We start from the raw sequence: 21841 nt of genomic DNA, 5'->3' as shown, positions 1-21841 counted from the left end.
CCGAATGCCAAGGCACCAGGGCTGTAACAGCATTGCATTAACTTCTACTCTATCTTGGCACCCCATATATCCAATATAGCCTCTACAGCTGACTGTGCCAATGACTTCCAAAGACTCACCATCCCTCTGGTTAAAGAAATTCGTCCTCACCTCTGTTCTAAATGGCGCAGGGTCTCAAATCAAAACATTGACGATTTCTCTGTCCACAGACACTGCCAAGCCTACCAAGCTCCAAAGAGCACAATATGAGGTCATTCTTACCCTCGGCCATTAGGCTCTATAATGAGTCGCTTATAGCTGGGGAAGTGATGACTTCCTCCTGCTAATATGTTTTATTCTTTATTACTTTCTCTTCTAATATTTGTATTATCTGTGCACTTGTAATGTTACTGTGACACTGTAATTTCCTTGGATCAATAAAGTATATATCTATTGATCTCCCCAATTTGTTTATTGATGCATTAAGGTTTGCTGATGATATGAAATTCGGTGGGATGGCACGTTGCGACTGTACAGCAGGATACAGATAAATTATGTGAGTGGGTAAAAATGAAGCGTAATGTGGGGATGTGTGCAATTATGCACTTTGGTACGAGGAATCAAAAAGCAGATTATCTAAATGGAGAGAGACTGCAGGTGTATAGAGGGATCTCACTGTGCAGGAATCACACAGAGGTAGCCAGGAGAATGTAGCAGAGTAGCCGGGAAGGCAAAGGGCACACTGTCCTTCAGGAGAGTTACAATTCAGAAAGAGAGGCATGTTGTTACAGTTTTTCTGTGACAAGGAAGTCAAAACTTGAGTATTGTGCATAATGTCTGACTCCTCTCTCACTGCCGTCGGAAGCAGTCCAAAAGAGATTCATGGCTAATTCTTGTGATAGCAGTGTTGTACTGCTTACAAAAAGAGATCAGTCTGTGTCCTTTGGAGTTTACAAAAGTGCTTAAAGGAGAGAAGGTGAAATCTTAGAAATTTACTGAAGGTTTAGGAAACAAAGGTCAGACAGGGCTCTTAAGAGTTATAAAGGAGCTAGGAAGGAATTTAAGGGGGGGACTTAGGAGAACTAGACAGGGCCAACAGAATGCCTTGGTGAGCAGGATTAAGAAAAACCTCAAGGTGTTCTACACATACATGAAGAACAGGAAGATAACAAAGTGAGGATTGGAATCAGAATCAGGTTTGTTATCATTGGCAAGTGACATGAAATTTGTTAACTTAGCAGCAACAGTTCAATGCAACACATAACAAGAGAAATAATAATAATAAATAAATAAATTGCAGTATACGTATATTGAATAGATATTTAAAAGTGCAAAATACAGAAATACTATATATTTTAAAAAGTGAGGTAATGTCTAAAGATTCAATGTCCATTTGAGAATAGGATGGCAGAGGGGAAGAGGCTGTTCTTGAATCACTAAGTGTGTGCCTTCAGGCTTCTGTATCTCCTTCCTGATGGTAACAGTGAGAAAAGGGCATGTCCTGGGTGCTGGAGGTCCTTAATAATGGACGCTGCCTTTCTGTGACACTACTCCCTGAAGATGTCCTGGGTACTTTGTAGGCTAGTACCCAAGATGGAGCTGACTAGATTTACAACCCTCTGCAGCTACTTTCGGTCCTGTGCAGTAGTCTCCCCCTCCCCCCAACGAATACCAGAGAGTGATACGGCCTGCCAGAATGTTCTCCACGGTATATCTATAGAAGTTTTTGAGTGTATTTGTTGACATGCCAGATCTCTTCAAACTCCTAATGAAGCATAGCCACTGTCTTGCCTTCTTTATAACTACATCGACATGTTGGAACATTAGATCCTCAGAGATCTTGACACCCAGGAACTTGAAACTGCTCACACTCTCCACTTCTGATCCCTCTATGAGGATTGTATGTGTTCCTTCGTCTTATCCTTCCTGAAGTCCCCAGTCAGGGATAAAAGAGGAATGATTGGGGAAGTCTTTTCTGAATACTTTACTTCAGTATTCAACAGTGAGAAGCACCTTGACAAACAAGCTAATGTGCTGGAACATGTCACGGTTAAGAAAGCTGATGTGCTGGAATCTTAGAAAAACATTAGACTAGATAAATCCCTGGGGCTGGACGGGATAGACCCCAGGTTACTTCAGGCTTGCGAGGGAAAATAGTGCCGCTTTTTGGAGATGATCATTGCATCTTCACTGGCAACAGGAGTAGTAACAGAAGACTGGAGAGTGGCAAATGTTATTTCTTTGTTCAAGAAACGTAACCGGCATAATCCTGGGATTTATAAACCAGTGACAGTGTTGGGAAAACTAATGAAAACGATTCTTAGGGACAGGATTTATGAGCGTTTGGCAAAATATAGTCTGATTAAAAGAGGGACAAGTCATGTCTTACGAACCTGATTGAATTCTTTGAGAGTGTAACAGAGCACATACTGTAGATTAAGCTAGAACAGTGGACGTAGTGTAAATGGATTTTATTAAGGCATTCAACAAGGTTTGCTCATGGTAGGACCATTCAGAAAGTCTGGAGATATGGAATGCAGGAACACATGGGTTCAGAATTAGCTTGCCTATAGAAGGCAGAGGTGGTTGTAGATGGAGTGTATTCTACCTGGAGGTTGGTGACCAGTAGTATTCTGCAGGCATCTGCTGTGCTCTTTGTGAATTTATTAAATGTCTTACATAAGGAAGTGGAAAGGTGAGTTAGTAAGTTTGCAGATGACATGAAGCTTGATAGAATTTTGGAGAGTGTAGAGAGTTGCCATGGGTTATAACAGGACATTGACATGATGCAGAGCTGGGCTGAGAAGTGGCAGATGTGAGATCAATTCTGAAAAATGTGAAGCGATTCACTTTGCAAGATCAAATTTGAAGGCAGAATGCAGGATTAATGACAGGATTTTTAGCAGTGTGGAGGAACAGAGGGACTTGGGGTCCACATCCATAGATCTCTCAAAGTCACTATGCAAGTTGATAGGGTTGTTACAAAGGTGTATAATAGATACTTTATTGATCCCAAAGGAAATTACAGTGTCACAGTAGCATCACAATTGCACAAATATAAACATTAGAAGAGTAGGGGGTCATCGCTTTCCCAGCTAAAGGTTGACTCATTATAGAGCCTAATAGCCAAGGGTAAGAATGACCTCATATAACGCTCTTTGAAGCAGCAGAGTTGTCTTAGTCTATTACTAAAAGTGCTCCTCTGTTTAGCCCAGGTGGCATGCAGAGGTTGAGAAACAATGTTCAAAATGGCCAGGATTTTCTGTAGGGTCCTTTGTTCCACTACAACCTCCAGTGTATCCAGTTTGACTCCTATAATAAAGCAGCCCTTTCTAGTCAGTTTATTGAGCCTGTTGACATCACCCGTGTTGATGCCATTGCTCCAGCACACCACCACATAGAAAATTGTACTAGAGACACCAGACTGATAGAACGCAAGAAGGAGAGGCCTACAGACTGGTGTACTGGCCTTTATTAATTAGGGGACTGAGTTCAAGAGTCACAAGGTTGTGTTGCAGCTTCATAAAATCCTAGTTAGACCACACTTGGGAAGCATAATGTTCTGTTCTAGCCACCTCCATATAGGAAATATGTGGAAGCTTTAGAGAGGATTCAAAGGAAATTAACAAGGATGCCAGGATGGTGCCTGGATTAGACAGCATGTCATTGGATAGGTTAAGCAAGCTAGGGCTTTGCTCTTTGGGGCAAAGGAGGATGAGAGGTGACTTGATAACGCTGTATAAACTGGTAAGTTCAAGACAAGTTTGTCATCTGACTGTACAGATATACTGTACAACCATACAAAACAACGTTCCTCTGGACCACAGTGCACACTAAACATATGACACACACAGCATATAAATCAAAATATTAACACAAATAAATTAATAAAATATAATTCAAAATGCACGTAGTGCACAGTGCAGGTAAACAGTATAGTAAACCGTTTGCTGTCCTAGTGATGAGATTTTGGTGGCAGCAGGGTATTCATTAGTCTCACAGCCTGAGAGAAGAAGCTGTACCCAGACTGACAGTCCTAGTCCTGATGCTCCTGTTCCTCCTTCCTGATGGAAGTGGTCAAAGTGACTATGGGATGGGTGATAGGGATTCTAAACAATGCTTTGGGCCCTTTGTCTATAATGCTGCTGGTAAATGTCACAAATAGGGCAGGGAGACCCCGGAGATCCTCTCAGTGGTTTATTCTACCCTCTAGGGCATATATGTCAAACTCAAGGCCCGCGGGCCAAATCCGGCCCGCGGTAGAATTATCTTTGGCCCGCGAGATAATATCTAATTACTATTAAAGCTGGCCTCAGTAATCGAAGCGCCTAGGGTGTATGATATGGCTAATGCTGAGTTTATTCAGGTACCAGGTTTTCAGGCTTTTTAGTGTTTATTCGGTAGTCTTGCTCGGCAGTCTTCTTCATAAGAAACAGAATTTGTAAACTGAAACACTTTGTAGTTATAGCAGAGACTGAGACACATGAGAGCAGGCTGAAAGAACGGAGGCAACGAAAGCTGCGTTCGCACGCGTCCGACTGATCCAGCCCGCATGAAGCTGCATTTTGCTCAATCCGGCCCGTGACCTAAAATGAGTTTGACACCCCTGCTCTAGGGCTTGCAGTCTGATGCCTTGCAGTTTCCGTACCACACAATGACGCAGCCAGACTATACATTCTCGATGGTGCTCCTGTAGAAAGTTGTTAGAATGGGGGCAGGGACCTTGCACACCTCAGTCTCCTTCGAGAGTACAGACACTGCTGTGCCTTTTTGACTCATGAGGTGGTGTAGTGGGTCCAGGCACTTTGTGCTCTTCACTCTCCCTATAGCAAAATCATTGATGTGCAATGGAGAGTGGTCAACCTGTGTCTTCCTGAAGTCCACAGTCAACATCCTAAGATAAGAGACCATAAGGCATAGGAGGAGATTTAAGCCATTTGGCCCATCGAGTCTGCTCCGCCACTTAATCTATTAGTTTCAATGAGATCCCCTCATTCTTCCAAATTCCAGTAAGTACGGAACCAAAACCATCAAACATTCCTCGTATGATAACCCTTTAATTCCCAGAATCATCCTTGTGAACCTCCTCTGAACATTCTCCAAAGTCAGCACATCTTGTCTTCGATGAGGAGCCCAAAACTGTTCATAATACTCAAAGTGAGGCCTCACTCTAACAAACTCCTACTGATGACATTGAAAGTATCCTGACTGGTTGCATCATGATCTGATACAGCAATTCGAATGTGCAGGAACATAAGAAGCTGCAGAGTAGTGGACTCAACTAAATACATAACAAGCACATCTCCCCACGCCCACACAACATGCGTCAAATGTACCTGAAATTACCCTGAAACTATACTGGTTTCCCTCTCCACAGACGCTGCCTCATCTGTTTGGTGTTTCCAACATTTTCAGCTTTTATTTCAGATTTTGAGCATCTGCAGATTTTTCCTGAATTAAGTCAGTAAGTTGCCAGAAACAAATGAAACAGGTCAAATATCGTTGGAAAATATGATCTGAATTTTTGCTAAACACAGAATCCAAATCTTCCACCTTCAGCAAAAGCAAAATTCCAGTAACAACCCTTAAGACTAATGGCAGAGCTACAGGGAATTTCCGTGGGAATTCTGCAATTTTCCTCAAATGGGAAAAGGAAAAGTTATCCTTCTTGCTGGTTGCAATCCATTTTGGCACAAAGTTAAACTGCCCATTCAACTGGAAACTCTGACTCAAAATAATGAACATAGGACGATTGAAATTCCAAAGGAATCAAACCATGAAGATAACCCAGCACTAGCAACTTGGCCTAGGTGGGGTGCTACCAGAAAGGGACTGCACAGATGGCAGTGTCTCTATTGATGAATATAATTCAGAATCTTACTCCTATAAACACAAATAACTAGTATTCAAGATTGTTTAATGTCATTTAAAGTCAAGTGTAAAGGAGGATGAAATAATTGTTACTCCAGATCTGATGCAGCACAAAACAACACAAAAGATAAAGAACACAATAATAATAATAAAATACACAATGAATATAAATACACCAGATACATTAAGATAGCTTATATCCATAGATTGATTCTATGCCCGTAAAATGACGCCAGGTACAGGAGTGTCTGTATACAAGGTGACCGACAGGAAATGATAAAGTAGTGGTGATTGGGGGTGTGGGGGGAGGTGTTGATCAGTCTTTCTGCTTGGGGAAAGTAACCGTTTTTGAGTCTGGTGATCTTGGCATGGATGTTATGTCACCTCCTTCCTAATGGGAGAGGACCAACTAGACCGTGAGCAGGGTAGGTGGGATTCTCCCACTCATCTCACTAGTCCCACACAAACTGTTCTCCACATTTGGAGTAACTCAAAATAATCCATTCCTATGTCTAAGAGTCCAACTTCCTTCCAACTTTTAGTGGAGAAAGGTTTTTTTAAAAAGTTCAAACAGCAGGTGATCAGGTGGCCACTCTGCAGGCGGCATTGAGGAAGCATCTTCTCACTGTCTCTGTCTGACTATGACATGAGAACTCAGACTAGGATTTCTCACAGCAGTTATAAAGTTTAGAAGAAGTTGTGACTCTGCCCTCACATGACAGTGCATACATTCCAGAAATAAAACATCTCAGGTGAGCCAACCGAGGTGGGGGAAGCAATAGCTTTCACTTCATTGACCACAGTATTTCATCTGTACCAGATTGAAATGTAAAGATTAAAGATATTATCTTTATTTGTCACATGTACATCGAAGCACTGTGAAATGCATCGCTTTGTGTCATACCAAATCAGCAAGGATTGTGCTGAACAGCCCACAAGTGTTGCCACGCTTCCAGCACCAGTGTAGCATGCCCACAACTTACTACAGCTAACCCATATATCTTTAGATTATGGGAGGAAACCAGAGCACACTGAGGAATCCCATTTGATCAAGGGGAGAATGTACAAACTCCTTACAGACAGCAGTGGGAATCGGACAGTGGCACTGTCAAGCGTTAAACTAACTGTTGTTTCCATGCCGCCCTGATTGTGCTACATTGCCACCTGAGATGTAAAGATGACAGATCCTCAGCATCAGTACAAATTCAAAGTCAGAAACATAGGAAAACGGAGAACATTTATAAACAATTACTGTCTCTCTCTGTCCTGAAACTCCACCATTATTGGAAGGATTACACATCGGACTGTCTGATGACTCAGAATGCAAAACCCACTGGTAACCCAGTGAACATGTCTATGTTTAATATACAGGAAGCAAGAAATGACTGCACTATGGATTCCCCACAACTGAAAAACACTTGTTTTCCCACTCTAAGCTCAAGCTGTAGACGGGAATATATAAATAAAATGTTAGTTAGGCAACAATGTAATAAAAGAAAGGGGCATTTAAGCATGACGCTAACTAGTCCTGCAGCCACCAGGTATTTCAGTAACATGCGTCCCCTTGTGGCCTGGACCAGGGTCACTGCAGACGAGGCTGACATCACCTAGGAGAGCAGTGACAAGTTCTCAACCAGGCTTCAGCCATCACTGTCACCGGCGGGCAGGGAGAGCATCAGAGGCACTTTCTCAAACCACACCATCTCTTCTGATTCTGTAACACAAATGCTGGACAATAGAAACTGACTTTCAGAGAGTTTCAACTGCTCACTCTCGAGCCTCACTGAATGCCATGTTGTTATGAACCAGAGGTGACGAGGTTCCACAAACATTGTCTGAACTCTTGATTATAAGGGACTAACTGAACTGAAAGAGGAAAATAAAGGGATTTTTTTCCTCTGATTTGTGCAAGAATATCAGAAGAAAGTGATTGAGGAGAAGGGTACATACATTTAGAACCATGCAGTGTCAGAACATCATGTTTCATAAAGGCTCATGCAGACCAAACAAACCCCAAGATGCAGTGAATGCTTTATCTGTGGAGGTATTTTATAGGTAAGCATAATCAAAGGATATAGTTAAAACACTGGATTAAAGAACAGTTCTGTCACAATCTAATTGAAAACAAGGTTGAATGGCATTCTCTAGCTACACTTCCACTAGTCTGCCACACTATCCTTTCACATGTCAATAATACCAGATCAGGTTCTTTTAGCAGAGTTAATTAGCAAATCCATAAATCTCCCTAAGTGGGTAAAGGGACATTTACAAACAAACGCATCTGTAACCCATGCACAAATGTACAGCATGGCTGGAATTTTTTAAATACAATTCCAACATTTAATGGCCAAGATAAATAATTACCAGCAGATTGGGGTAAATCAGGAACAATGCAATTGCTAATTTCACTAAATTGTTTTAATACAGGCATGGTGCAGTAGAGCGGGACATGGGCTGGCCCAGTGCCATAAGCCTTTTCCCTAAATGAGGCAACGGATCACAGCGTTCAAAGGAAGCTCAACAATTTATACAGCTCGCTTTACAGGTAGAATCTTGTAGAGTTAGAAATTTAGTAAGAAAAAGTGCTTCCATGAAACAAAGACTGTGCTGAAACAGCAATCCTTGTGTCAATCCCCTTTGACTTGTGAATGATCAGGTGCTGGTTGGCCAGGACACAAAGGGGACCTCCTGTTCTCCTTTCAAATGTGTCACACATCCTCATTGAAGCAGCGGACAGACTTTCATTTAACATCTCACCCAAAAGGACAACACTGAAACATTGGGCCCTAGACTGCATTACTAGCTCCCAAATGCCAGGCTCAAGGGGCAATTATGCCTTTAAATGAGCTGTCAGCAGAGGAACAAGTCTGTGGTACTGGGAAAGATTCCTCTCTCCTGTAACAATGCCACGTCACTGGCCTGGAGAGCAGCTCACATTTCCCTGCATCAATGAAATCTGGTACAGTGCACTGGACCATCACACGCACTCGCTCTTAAATTTAATATCACCTCAGATGTCAGCAACTTTGGAGAATAAAACTTGTGTGAGTGAGTGCTAGCATTGTGGACAGTGGTTGCAATCGTGAAGCCTCCAGGATGGTAACTGGAAGCACATTTGTGGCAACATGCAAAGATGATGACGATGTCCAATGAGCCCAGGAGATAGTACAATTCAAGCCACACCCTCAATGTGTGTTTCAACATAATGGGAAATTCACCATCAAATCTTCTCTGACATGAACGGTAGTTAAGAGTTAGTCACATTCCTGCAGGTCTGCAATCAGATTCAGGTGGTTGATGTGAGATCAATTTCAACATTTAAGAGAAGTTTGGATAAGTACAGGATGTGAGGGGTACAGAGGGCTATGGTACGGGTGCAGGTCAATGGGACTAGGCAGATTAAGAGCTTGGCACAGAGTAGATGTGCCATAGTGCTCTATGACTCTATGGCTTTCATCCTTTAAAGAACATTAGTGAGACAAATAGATTTTTACAAAATCCAATCCAAGATTACGATCAATGTTACTAGCTTTATAATTACAGGCGTATTTAAAGTCAGCTCAGAAACAGGCCCTTCGGCACGTCTAGTCCATGATGAATCTGCCTAGTCCCATCGGACCATACCCTTCCCGTTTATGTGCTGATCCAAATTTCTCTTAAATGTTGAAATCAAACCCGCATCCATCATTTCTGCTGGCAGCTCGTTCCACTCTCTCACAGGTAAGATGTTTCTCCTCAGGCTCCCATTAATTATCTCACCTTTCACACTTAACCCATGATCTCTAGTTCCAGTCTCACCCAACTTCAGTGGAAAAAGCCTGCTTGCATTTACCCCATCTATACCCCTCATCATTTTGTATAATTCAATCAAATCTTCCCTCATTCTCCTATGCTCTGGGAAATAAAGTGCTAACCTATTCAACCTTTTTCTTCAACTCAGGTCCTCAATTCCCAGCAATATCCTTGTAAATTTTCACTGTACTCTCTTAATTTTATCGATGTCTTTCCTATAGGTAGGTAACCAAAACTGCACACAATACTCCAAATTAGGTCTCACCAACATCTTGTATAACTTCAACAAAACATCTCAACTCCTGTACTCAATACATTGATTTATGAAGGTCAATATACCAAAAACTCTCTTCACCACCCCAGTTTGGTTAACTAAATGTGAATTTCCCAGCCAAACTGCTGGAATCTGAGGTTGTTTCAAGTGGAATAACAAATTACATTACAGAAACAGGCATCTCTACATCAACACACACTTGTTATTGATGCCAGGCAGTGAAACTAACAATAGGGAATCCTCTCTGAACAACACAAAGTGCTGGCGGAACTCTGGGGGTTGGGCAGCATCTGCAGAGGGAAAGGAACAGCTGACATTTCGGGTCGAGATCCTTCTTCAGTAGTGGCACAACTGACGTTAATGACGCTAGCACTCAGCACTACACTCTGACTCGTGCAGACATTACATAACAAGGCAGCATCAGTGATATTATAACCAAACATGCTTGGGTTAGTGTGAAAACTGTTTAAATTTGCTCTCTGTCACTACTTCTCTTCCAAAAAAATACCCTGTAACCATGACCTCAAAGTTCACAGTATGACTCCAAAACAAAGCCTCATTGGAACCAACCCAGTGAAACCCACCTTTCCTCTCACCCAATCAAACACGGGCGAGGGGGTTATTCACACCCGAGAATAAAGATCCGAGTGAAACCCACCTTTCCTCTCACCCAATCAAACACGGGTGAGGGGGTTATTCACACCCGAGAATAAAGATCCGAGTGAAACCCACCTTTCCTCTCACCCAATCAAATACGGGCGAGGGGTCTTTATTCAGAGAAAGCATCCCTGATCGAGGCGACAGAGACCAACAACCCACTGGGATTCAGAAGGGAAAAGATTAGTCATTTAACAGGCAAAGAATAAAAACTAAACACAAAATCGAGCAAAAGGAACTAACAGAAATTTGGTGCAATAGATGAGGAAGCCAGGAGGCCACTTGCAGTAAAAAGGTTGAATTGATGCTACGTGAAACCTATGGATTCACTTCATTTATTTATTTACAGTTTGTCTTTTGCTTATTGGTTGTTTGTTAGTATTTGTGTGTAGTTTCTCATTAATTCTATTATATTTCCTTATTTAACCCAAAAGACCTGGAAAAATGTATCTTAAGGTAGTATATGGTGGTATCTATACTTCTATCGATGTGTGATGGTCAGTATATTGACTGGCTACATCACAGCCTGGCATAGAAACACCAATACCTTTGAATAGAAAATCTTACAAAAGGTAGTAGATACAGCCCAGTCCATCACGGGTAAAGCCACTGAGCACATTGACATGAAACATTGTCACAGGAAAGCAGCATCCATCATCAGGGACCCCCACCACCCGGGTCATGCTCTCTTCTCACTGCTGCCATCAGCAAGAAGGCACAGGAGCCTCAGGACTCGCGCCATCACCCTCAACAATCAGTCTCTTGATCCAGAGGGGTTAACTTCACTCACCGTACTCTTCCCACAACCAATGGACTCACTTTCAAGGACTCTTCATCTCATGTTCTTGATATTTATTACCTATTTATTTATTATTATTATTTTGTTTGCTTTCTTTTCATTTTTGCATTTGCAGTTTGCTATCTTTTACACATTGGTTGTTTGTCCATCTTGTGTGCAGTTTTTCACGGATTCTTTTGTTTCTTTGTATTTACTGTGAATGCCCACAAGAAAATTAATCTCAGGATAGTATATGGTGACATTATTGTACTTTGATAGTAAATTTACTTTTTACTTTGAAAATGTCTGTGGTAAAATTAAAGGGTAGACTTAGGGCTCAGGCTATTGCATTTACAGAATTAATGACGGTGTAGTGTCAAACTGCTTACATGCATTGCTGATCAGAGTTAATTCAAGAGCTTTAACCCTGGGCAAAGTACTAACAATTACACCATTTCTAAAGTAGGTCGTCTGAAGGCATTAAGCTGAAAGTGAGCATAGTCAAATAGGAAGCATTTTACACGAAACCACTTCCATACTTCAGCTGTTCAGTACCAGATTAGGGAATCAACAGGTACTCCATACTCAAAAGGAATGGACTGGATATCCACTCCCTTTGGAATGGACTGCATGTGTGCAGCATTTTGACATACCACGGTCTGAAGGATTCAGACTTTGGAATATCCCTTCCAAGGATGCATTTGGGTTCCACAGATCACAAAGAGGTTGAAAAATTGAGAGGTCCTTAGAAATAGGATGGTCAGAGGGTTTTGATGCATAATACATAACTTCAGAAAACTGTCTACATGGTAGGAAAACAAAATTAAGTGAAAGTATAAGACAAGGGCAGGGAAATCAATTAGATCTAGAAAGGAGCAACAACAACCATCTCTGCTGAGGCATTTACAATGAAATGTGTAGCCAAGTGTGTGTGTTGCCATTATATTCAAACAGAGGACACTAACCAGACTACAGACTCTTCAGCCCACTAATTAGAATTAAGCAGATTCTGCCCCAAGTCTCTGCTGCACTTTCAGGCACATAACGTTGGCCTGGGTCACAACCTGAATACCACACCACCAAAGATGTAAACAGTATGACAAACCAACTCAACATTCCTACATTAACCAACATCACACTTCACAAGCAAGAGGCATGGAAAGCCTGGGAACCATAGGACTAAACCCTTGGGTATATATTTAATACATATGCATCCCACACAGTAAATTCATGCCTCAAAGGCTGGAGAAGAAAACCTGTTTGACAGAGCAGCATGAAGCCATACACACTCCATCTTACCAGACTCCCCTCTCTCCTAACCAATGTTAATTACAACAAACCTGAAACAATGACTGGTTCTCCCTCCACAGATGCTCCCTGACATACTGCGACTTTCCAGAGTTTTGTTGATTTCAAATTTCGAGCATCTATGGTTCCGATTTGGTGCCAATACTGAGTGCACCCGCTACAGAGGGGAAGTCAGAACCCTCAATCAAAGTTTCACCTAGCGGAGAGACTGGAATCATCCTGAAAGGCCTCTGATGGTAAACAGTAAACACAAGAGATTCTGCAGATACTGGAATCCTTGAGCAACACACAAAAAATGTTGGAGGAACTCAGCAAGCAACAGCATGGCAGTGTAGTGGTTAGCTTAACACTATTACATTGTCAGCAACCTCTATTTAATTCCTTCCGCTGTTTGTGAGAAATTTATAGGTTGTCCCTGTGAGCCTGTGGGTTTCTTCCAGAGCTCCAGATTCCTCCCACAGTCCAAAGACATGCAGGTTAGGGTTAATGAGTTTTTGGCATGCCATTTTGGTCCCAAAAGCATGGTGACACTTGCAAGATGTCCCCAGCACAATCTCACTGATTTGATTTAACACAAACAATGCATTTCAAACACTAGACACAGGAGCAGAATTAGGCCATTCGGCCCATCAAGTCTGCTCCACCAATCCATCATGGCTGATGTATTGTCCCTCTCAACCTCATTCTCCTGCCTTCTCCCCATGATTAATCAAGTTATCCAGTGTGTTGTTAGCACAAACGTTATATTTCACTGTATGTTTTGATGTACACGTGACAAACAAAGCTAATCTTCAATCTTTAACATAATCTGATGTATAGAGACATTAGACTTGGTTATGTGCTCCTAACTGTGCAGTTTCCTGATGGGGTGGAAGGCGATTATCACAAGCAGATACCAGAACTTCAAAGGTCAGTGCCACAGAGCACTAACCCTGTCAAAGACTGGTATAGACAAGCAGCTCCAGAAACAGAGGGTGGGTAGAGAAAGACTATCTATCTATCTATTTATTTATTTATTTACAGATACAGCACGGAACAGACCCTTCTGGCCCAACGAGCCACACCACCCAGCAACTTACCAATTCAATCTTACCCTAATCACAGGACAAATTACAATGACCAATTAACCTACCAATCAGTAAGTCTTTAGTTTGAGGAAGGAAACCGGAGCACCCAGAGCAAACCCACATGTTCGCAGGGAGGACATACAAACTCCTTACAGACGGCATCAGACCTGAACTTCAAACTCCAATAACCAAGCTGTAATAGCTTCGCGCTAGCTGCTATGCTACCGTGGCACTTTCCTACTGGAATGAAATTCGTGTCAAAAAATTGGGGGTTAAGGGGCAGGAAGATGAGCATAAAGAACTATTTCCCTGGAGTTCATTGTTCACAAACTCTGGTCCATAAACACAGACACAAATGCAGATCTCACTACCTCAAATCCTGTGTTGATAATGTTCTAATTTATTAACTAAATTCATGTGTTAAAAATCAAAAGGAATATAAATTAGTGTCTTTTTTGTACCTCCAATAAATATCCTTTTAAAATTTCCTCAGGAAACATACTTGGTCCCACGTAAAATATTTCAATACTGATGTAAACTAAGACCACATATGTAATCTATTAATAAGCAGCCACAGCAGAAAGGGCTGTTCGAGGAAAACTGCGTTAAAAAAGTGAATCTCACAGCTCTCCAAATTCTCAGAGAGGTAAAAAAGTCAGCCAACACAAAAAAAACCCACATCCTGCCGATCAGTGCCAACAAGTGAAGTGCCCAGAGTCTTATACTAGACTAATCCATGTCTGGCCAGCAATGACTAAAGTGGGGGCAAGCTAACCAGGGCTGGCAGGCTGCCACCCCAGCCGTTGTTGCTCTCTCTCTGCAGACACCAAATCCCAACAGACAGCAGTTCTTGAAACCACCAGTGTCTTATACCAGCTGCACCATGTCTGCTTCATCAGTCCACAATGTGGAAAGATTGTGCACGTTTAACACTGTGTGTACCAGGCTCTCTGCACAAAGCAAACTTATTATCAAAGTACATATATGTTGCTATATACTATCCTGACATTCATTTTCTTGTAGGCATTTACAGGAAAACAACAAATTTTAATAAAGAGCATTATAGTTATTACCCTTCAACCATCAGGCTCCTGAACCAGAGTGGACAACTTTACTCACCTCTTCACTGAACTGATTCCACAACCCACAGACCCACTTTCGGGGACTCTACAACTCATGTTCTCAGTATTATTTACTTACTTATTTATTATGATTTGTGTTTTTTTAACGTTTGCAGTTTGTCTTATTTTGCACTTTGGCTATTGTCAGTCTTTGTTGTGTGCAGTTTTTCACTGATTCCATTGTACTTCTTTGATCTACTGTGATCAGGTATTCCTGCAAGGAAATGAATCTCAGGGTAGAGTATGGCCACATATACGTTCTATGATAATAAATTTATTTTGAACTTTGAACTTCAAGCTTATTAAAAGTTCCGAGTAAATTTATGACCAAAGTACAAGTACATTACTATAAACTAACTTGAGAATTGTTTTCCTTCGTTTTCCTGTAGGCATTCACAGGAAAATAGAGAAATACAATGGAAATAATGAAAAACGATAAATAATAAAGACTGACAATGTGCAAAAGACAGGTCGTGCAAATAATTTTTTAAAAAGTAAATAAATAATACCGAGTTGTAGACCCATGAAAGCGAGTCTATAGGTTGTGGAGACACTTCAGTGTCAGTCAGCACAGGAGGAACAGGCAGGACGATAGGCTAGGTAGTGGGGCAGAGAAGCATACGGACTGGAACATGCTGAGATGTTTAGAGAGAAGTATGGAGGGTAGATGTGGGTGGGTGGAGGGAGATAATGGATGTCACATCTTTCTGTGCACACACTAACTCTAGGAGTGTCTCTTGGGTGCCCTCTATTGCTGCATTTCCTCAGCATATGGTGAGCGTTTGTTCAGTGTGCTGTACTTCAACTGATTGATGGTGAATTTCATACAATAATAATATAAAATCTTGTGCTGAAGATATGGTTTTAATTCCAGAAACTTGACGCATTAGGGAAAAATAGGAACCCCATTTACCAAATTGAGCACAGCTGAGTACAAATAAGAATTCTTCTAAAATCAAAACATTTGCCATAAAAACACAAGAGCTCCTCACCAGAGTTTACAATAAAGCAAAAGAGCAACTGTACAAAGACACAGCATCCCACTACAAGTCTGCACAAGGTGAGTTTACAGAAGAGTTTTGCTCACTGATTGATGTGCTTGGGTGTGAGGGGAATTCAGCGTGTGCTCGGTTAGGAAGGGCTTGAACACTTAGTGTGAAGACAAACGAACCTTGAGTTTTGATAGGGTTGAGGCAGGACTTACTAATCCCCAAATTGTAATGGTTCAAGGCAGAAGCAGTTAGTGAAAGCATTGAGGCGTAGCGGTGGTGGTAAGCTGAAAGAGGCAGTGAAAATTAAGTGATAAATGTAGGAATCCCAGAGTGTATGAGGCAATAAACGGCTGCTGCACAATGAATAAACACCCTGGCCAACTTCCAAGCTGTTTATTGGTGCGCAGGAGCCATTTTTTGCTGAGTACACTTAGGGCTATTTTGGTTTATTACCACTGTACTACTCAGTAAAACTTAATACTGAACTTTATACACAAGAAATTCAAATAAAAATTCAGATCAGTTGTCTGGTGGTCAAATGAGACAAGAGATCCAGGGCCACTGTCCGGTGGGGTGGGGAGTGGGGAGAGACCTCAGGTCTGCTAGCTGAGGGAAAGGATCCAGGTCTGGAGATTGTGAGGGGAAGTGGCAGGGGTTAGACCCTGGATTCATTGCCTGGTGGATGGGGGGGGTGGATCCAGATTCCAATGCCCAGTGGGCATAGGGGTTACACTCTGGGTCCAGTGCCCGGTGGGTTTGGGGGTTTACACTCTGGGTCCAGTGCCCGGTGGGGTTAGTGGTTACACTCTGGGTCCAGTGCCCGGTGGGGTTAGTGGCTACACTCTGGGTCCAGTGCCCGGTGGGTTCGGGGGTTACACTCTGGTTCTGTTGCCCAGTGGGGTTGGTGGTTACACTGTGGGTCCAGTGTCTGGTGGGTTTGGGGGTTTACACTCTGGGTCCAATGCCCAGTGGGGTTGGTGGTTACATTCTGGGTCAGGTGCCTGGTGGGTTCGGGGGTTTACACTCTGGTCCGGTGCCCGGTGGGGTTAGTGGTTATACTCTGGGTCCAGTGCCCGGTGAGTCTGGGGGTTTACACTCTGGGTCCAATGCCCAGTGGGGTTGGTGGTTACATTCTGGGTCCAGTGCCTGGTGGGTTCGGGGGTTTACACTCTGGTCCGGTGCCCGGTGGGGTTAGTGGTTACACTCTGGGTCCAGTGCCCAGTGGATCTGGGGGTTTACACTCTGGTCCAGTGCCCGGTGGGGTTGGTGGTTACATTCTGGGTCCAGTGCCTGGTGGGTTTGGGGTTACACTCCAGTTCTGTTGTCCAGTGGGGTTGGTGGTTACACTCTGGGTCCAGTGCCCGGTGGGTCTGGGGTTTTACACTCTGGTTCTGTTGCCCAGTGGGGTTGGTGGTTACATTCTGGGTCCAGTGCCTGATGGGTTTGGGGGTTACACTCCAGTTCTGTTGCCCATTGGGGTTGGGGGTTACACCTTGAGTCCGGAGTCTGTTGGTGGGGGTCACACCCTGGTCCAGGGCCCGGTGGAGAGGTTCCAGACGGACAACAAGAGCAGAACAAGGGCAATGGGAAAATAATGGAGTACCAGTCACACACCACCTATTCGGTGCCTGGAGGAGTGCACGACTCTGCACTGGCGGGTGTGTGGAATAAGACAAACAACTTCATCAACTGAATACTTAAACAAAATCCAAACCTTTTCCGCATTCACCATGGACTTCAGTTCAGCTGCAGCCTCACTCACAGCAGTGCAATATAATCACTCACTCCTGTCACATACACAGGCACCACAGTAGCATAGCGGTTAGAGTGACACTATTACAGCTCGGAGTGTTGGTTCAGAGTTCAAATCCCGCCACTAGCTGTAAGGAGTTAGTTCTCTCTCCCAGTGAATGCGTGGGTTTTGTCCAGATGCTCCGCTTTCCTCCCACAGTCCCATTAATAGGTTAATTGGTCATTGTTAAATGCCTTGTGATTAGGCTACGGTTAAATCAGAGATTGCTGGGCAGCACAGTTCAATGGGACAGGAGGCCCTGTTCTGCACTGTATCTCAATAAATAATAAATAAACATTACTGAGTGGGTGCAAATATTGGAAAGAAAACCTGGTCTTTTTTTAAAAAAACTTTTGACATTGCAACTTTGAAAAATTGTGTTTTTACTGTTGAAAATGATGCCGATCTAGGCTCTGTAGTCTTTATCATTCCCAGATGAGAGAAAAGAAATTGAGGATAGGCAATTGGGAAAAGCGGAATTCTCTGTTTATTGTGTCAGAATGAAACTGGTTATATTCACTAACTTGCGAGTTTCCAGTTCATACAGCAGGTGTGGCGATAAATTTGTTTTAATCCATCATTTTTTTAAAATTATGTTTTAATTCGTCTCTTCCAAGTGTCTGGGTCACTCCAGGGCTGCCTCTCCCCAGACTTGTCTGTCTACCATTTGGAAAATTCCCCTTGCAGATTGAGAGTGTTGAATGAAGTGACCTACTCAAGTACCTTTTGTGAAAATCAAGCCTTATGAAGAGTGAACTCCTCAGAGGACAAACCCAGAGTACAAACTGAAATTTGCCGGCTGTTGCACAAAATGTCTCGCACTTCATAGTACAAAGGCTGGTGGAAAGTGACAGCTTCCACCCACCTTACCTTCCCACTCTCCCAGCTCATGTTTGACAGCAGAGTGCAGTATCCCTCAACTTGCGGACTGCAGCAACTTTACATGCTGAACACTAATAGCCAAAGCCATCAAGTGACTACCGGCAGTTAGGGAACTGCTTATAGAGTACACAGGCCCTTTGGCCCACAATGCTGTGCCAAACTTTTAACCTACTCCAAGATCAATCTAACCCTTCCCTCCCACATAGTCCTCCAATTTTTTTTATCATCTATGTGCTTATTTAAGAATTTCTTAAATATCTCTAATGTATTTCCTCCACCACCACCCCGGCAGTGCCCATTTAGTTCTTTTTAAGTATTTAGAGAAACAGCGTTTTAGCAAAGAAACAGGACACTGGGCCCATCATTTCCAGACAATCTACACTAATCCCATTTACCTGTATTAGATCGGTTGTTTGCCTTGCCTTGGGCGGCACCTTGAATTTTTCCACCTTCCCATTCTCCTACACTCTGACCCTATTAGAAAATTATCTTCTGATATCTTCTGCTGTCTCTTTATATTACCACTATGTTTCTAACAACTTATTGCTTTTTTATTCACAATTAAAATTCTAATTGTGATGCTTCGATCTGTAATTTCCTGTCATGCAATCCAGACCCTGCACTCCCTGATCCTGACTTGTTTTATTTCCACTCTTTATAACCACAATGTGAGCCTCTATCTGTCTGTGTTCTAATCTCGAATTCCTTCCCTCAATCATAAGAACATAAAATACTGGAGCAGAATCCAGCCACTCGGCACACTGCGTCTGCTCTGCCATTCCATCATGACTAATGGAACCCATTCTCCTGCCTTCTCCCTGTAACCTTTCACACCCTGATTAATCTATCATCCCTAACTTTCAATATACCCAATGATTTGGTCTCCACAGCCGCCTGTGGCAATGAATTCCACAGATTCACCATCTTCTGGCTAAAGAAATTCCTCCTCATCTCTGTTCTAAATGGACATCCCTCTTTTTTGAGGCTGCGCCCACTGGTCCCAGACTCTCCCACCAAAGGAAACATCCTCTTCCTCTGGCCCCTTTTCTCCTCAAACTATACTTAACAAATTGAACTTTTTGCAATGCCTTTTGGTGTCTCTCAATACCATGCCAGTATCGCTTGGGTCTATGAAGCAAAGCAAGAATGTGCTGTGTAAATTCAACCTGCTTTTGTTGTACTGGCAACCAATTGCTCAGAAGCACGTCAAAGTAATCAGGGTAACAAAATACAGTCTTGCCAAATGCCTGCATTGCATTTTGATTGAGGCAACACTTTGCTCACCCTAAAATTACAGCTGCGTTTCTCTTTTGACTGAATAGTTACATTCCCATTCCTGATGAATAGTTCCTGCAGCTCAAAGCCCGGTGCGAGTGAAGCATTTCAGGGTGTTCATTTGATGGATGTGGCAAGGTAATGTGTAAAAGTACATCTTAGACTTCTCTTTTTTTTGCTCCAGTTTTTTTCACTGACAAGTTGGAATTGTCTGAAGAAACAGGAGCAAGATGTGAAGGAGAACAAGAGGTGACGTGATAGAGGTATACATGATTATAAGAGGCATAGATTGTGTGGATAGCCAGAGACTTACTCCCAGGGTGGAAATGGCAAATACCAGGGGGTATGATTTTAAGATATTTGGAGAAAACTATAGGTAGGATGTCAGAGGCAGGTTTTTTTTTTAAACACAGAGTGTGGTCAGTGTAAACAAAAAGGCCAGCACAACATGACAGGCTGAAGAGCCTGTACTGTTCATATTGCAAAAATATGGGAGCTATGTGACCAAACCTGAAGGCTAACTTTGAAGATAATTTATACTTCTGAAAGAGATGAAAAGGGAAAAGGGGATGTTTATTAATGAAAGAATAGCAATGCAGTGATAAGAATGAGCCTGGCTTGGCAAATCACAGCGAAGAACAAGCATCCATCCGGTTTAAGCCGAGAAACAGCAAGGGCAGAAAATAAGTGGTGGAGGTTATTTATTGGCCAGTAAATAGTTCTTGCAACTTTGGGAACCACATATTCAGGAAATTAGGGCAGTGTGTTACAGAGCTAATCATGACGGACTCTGACCTAAATATAGACTGGGTAAGTCGAATTAGCAGAAATAAGGTGGAGATCAAGCTCATGGAATATACACAAGCAACAAACTGTGCAACAAAGATAAAGGACATTTTACACACTGTTTTGCAGGAAGATTGATTGATAATCTTGTTAGGGAGGTTCTAGGGAAGAGTAACCATAACATCACAGAATTTTACACACTATTTCAAAACTGATTACAGTCCTAATGAAGGGTCTCAGCTCAAAACATCAACTGTACTCTCTTCCATAGATGCTGCCTGGCCTACTGAATTCCTTCAGCGTTTTGTGCGTGTTGCTTGGATTTCCAGCACCTGCAGATTTTCTATTGTTTGTGATTGGAATATAATTTCTAAAGCAATGCCGTTCAATCTAAAACTAAGGTATATCTTGATAAGGAAATATGAACGTATGAGAGTTGACTGTGGTTCACTGAGGGGTCTGACTCTAGGTAGGCAATGGTTAGAGTTGAAAGAAATAGTGCAAAAATGGCAACAAAAAAAAATCATCCTTAAAGGCACAAAAATGCAACTGGAAAGTGATTCGTTCACAACTGATAGGAAAACTCAGAGATAGCATAAATTGCCAGAAATCAGCAGCACTAACAGCATTCCAGCGCTCTGCAAACAGACACCTCAATTTAAACAAGGGCAATGTACAATATGAGAAAACTCCACGATGGGCAGTTCAAGCATGGCTGCAAAAGGAGGAGGGATAAACATGGGGCTAGCAACCCCATCCTATAAAAATCCCAGAGCTACAGAAACACACAAGATCCAAACCCCTCACCCCTGGGAGAGGAATGATCTTTGAACATGATCTACACCTGGGACAACTTGAAAGACTGGCCCAGGATAAAGGACTCCGGTGAGCCACTGTATGTCCCAGTAGGGGTGACAGGCTTAAGAAGAAGAATATAAGGCAGGCAGAAATATACAAATGTATTGCAGGATGATTACACAAGGACAAGGGCAAAGAATGGTCCCTCACAGAGAGGGATGACAGAATCTACAATGGGGAATAGAGAAATGACAGAGGGATTAAACAACTACTCGTGTCTATTTCCATGGAAGCCAGAAATATTGGAGAAGCAGAAGTTCAGTGAGAATGACAAACTAAATGTAGGTTTTAGCCAAAAACTACTTCTAGAGAAGTTGGTAAACTTGAAAGCCAATAAATTCCAAGAAGGCAATGATCACTTCCCAGAGCTCTGAAGGAAGTGTCTCTGGAGACAGTAGATGCTCTGGTT

The 21841-nt window shown here is 42.5% G+C and overlaps 1 protein-coding gene across 3 annotated transcripts in view; it reads right to left on the bottom strand.

The window, feature by feature from the left end:
* Positions 1–21841, bottom strand: part of smg6 (SMG6 nonsense mediated mRNA decay factor) — a 520319-nt gene that overhangs the window by 299650 nt on the left and 198828 nt on the right. The gene's annotated exons all lie outside the window — the stretch shown is intronic.

Source organism: Hemitrygon akajei, chromosome 8, assembly GCF_048418815.1.
Source record: "Hemitrygon akajei chromosome 8, sHemAka1.3, whole genome shotgun sequence".
Classification (NCBI taxonomy): domain Eukaryota; kingdom Metazoa; phylum Chordata; class Chondrichthyes; order Myliobatiformes; family Dasyatidae; genus Hemitrygon; species Hemitrygon akajei.
This window is presented reverse-complemented; position numbering and strand designations above follow the sequence as displayed.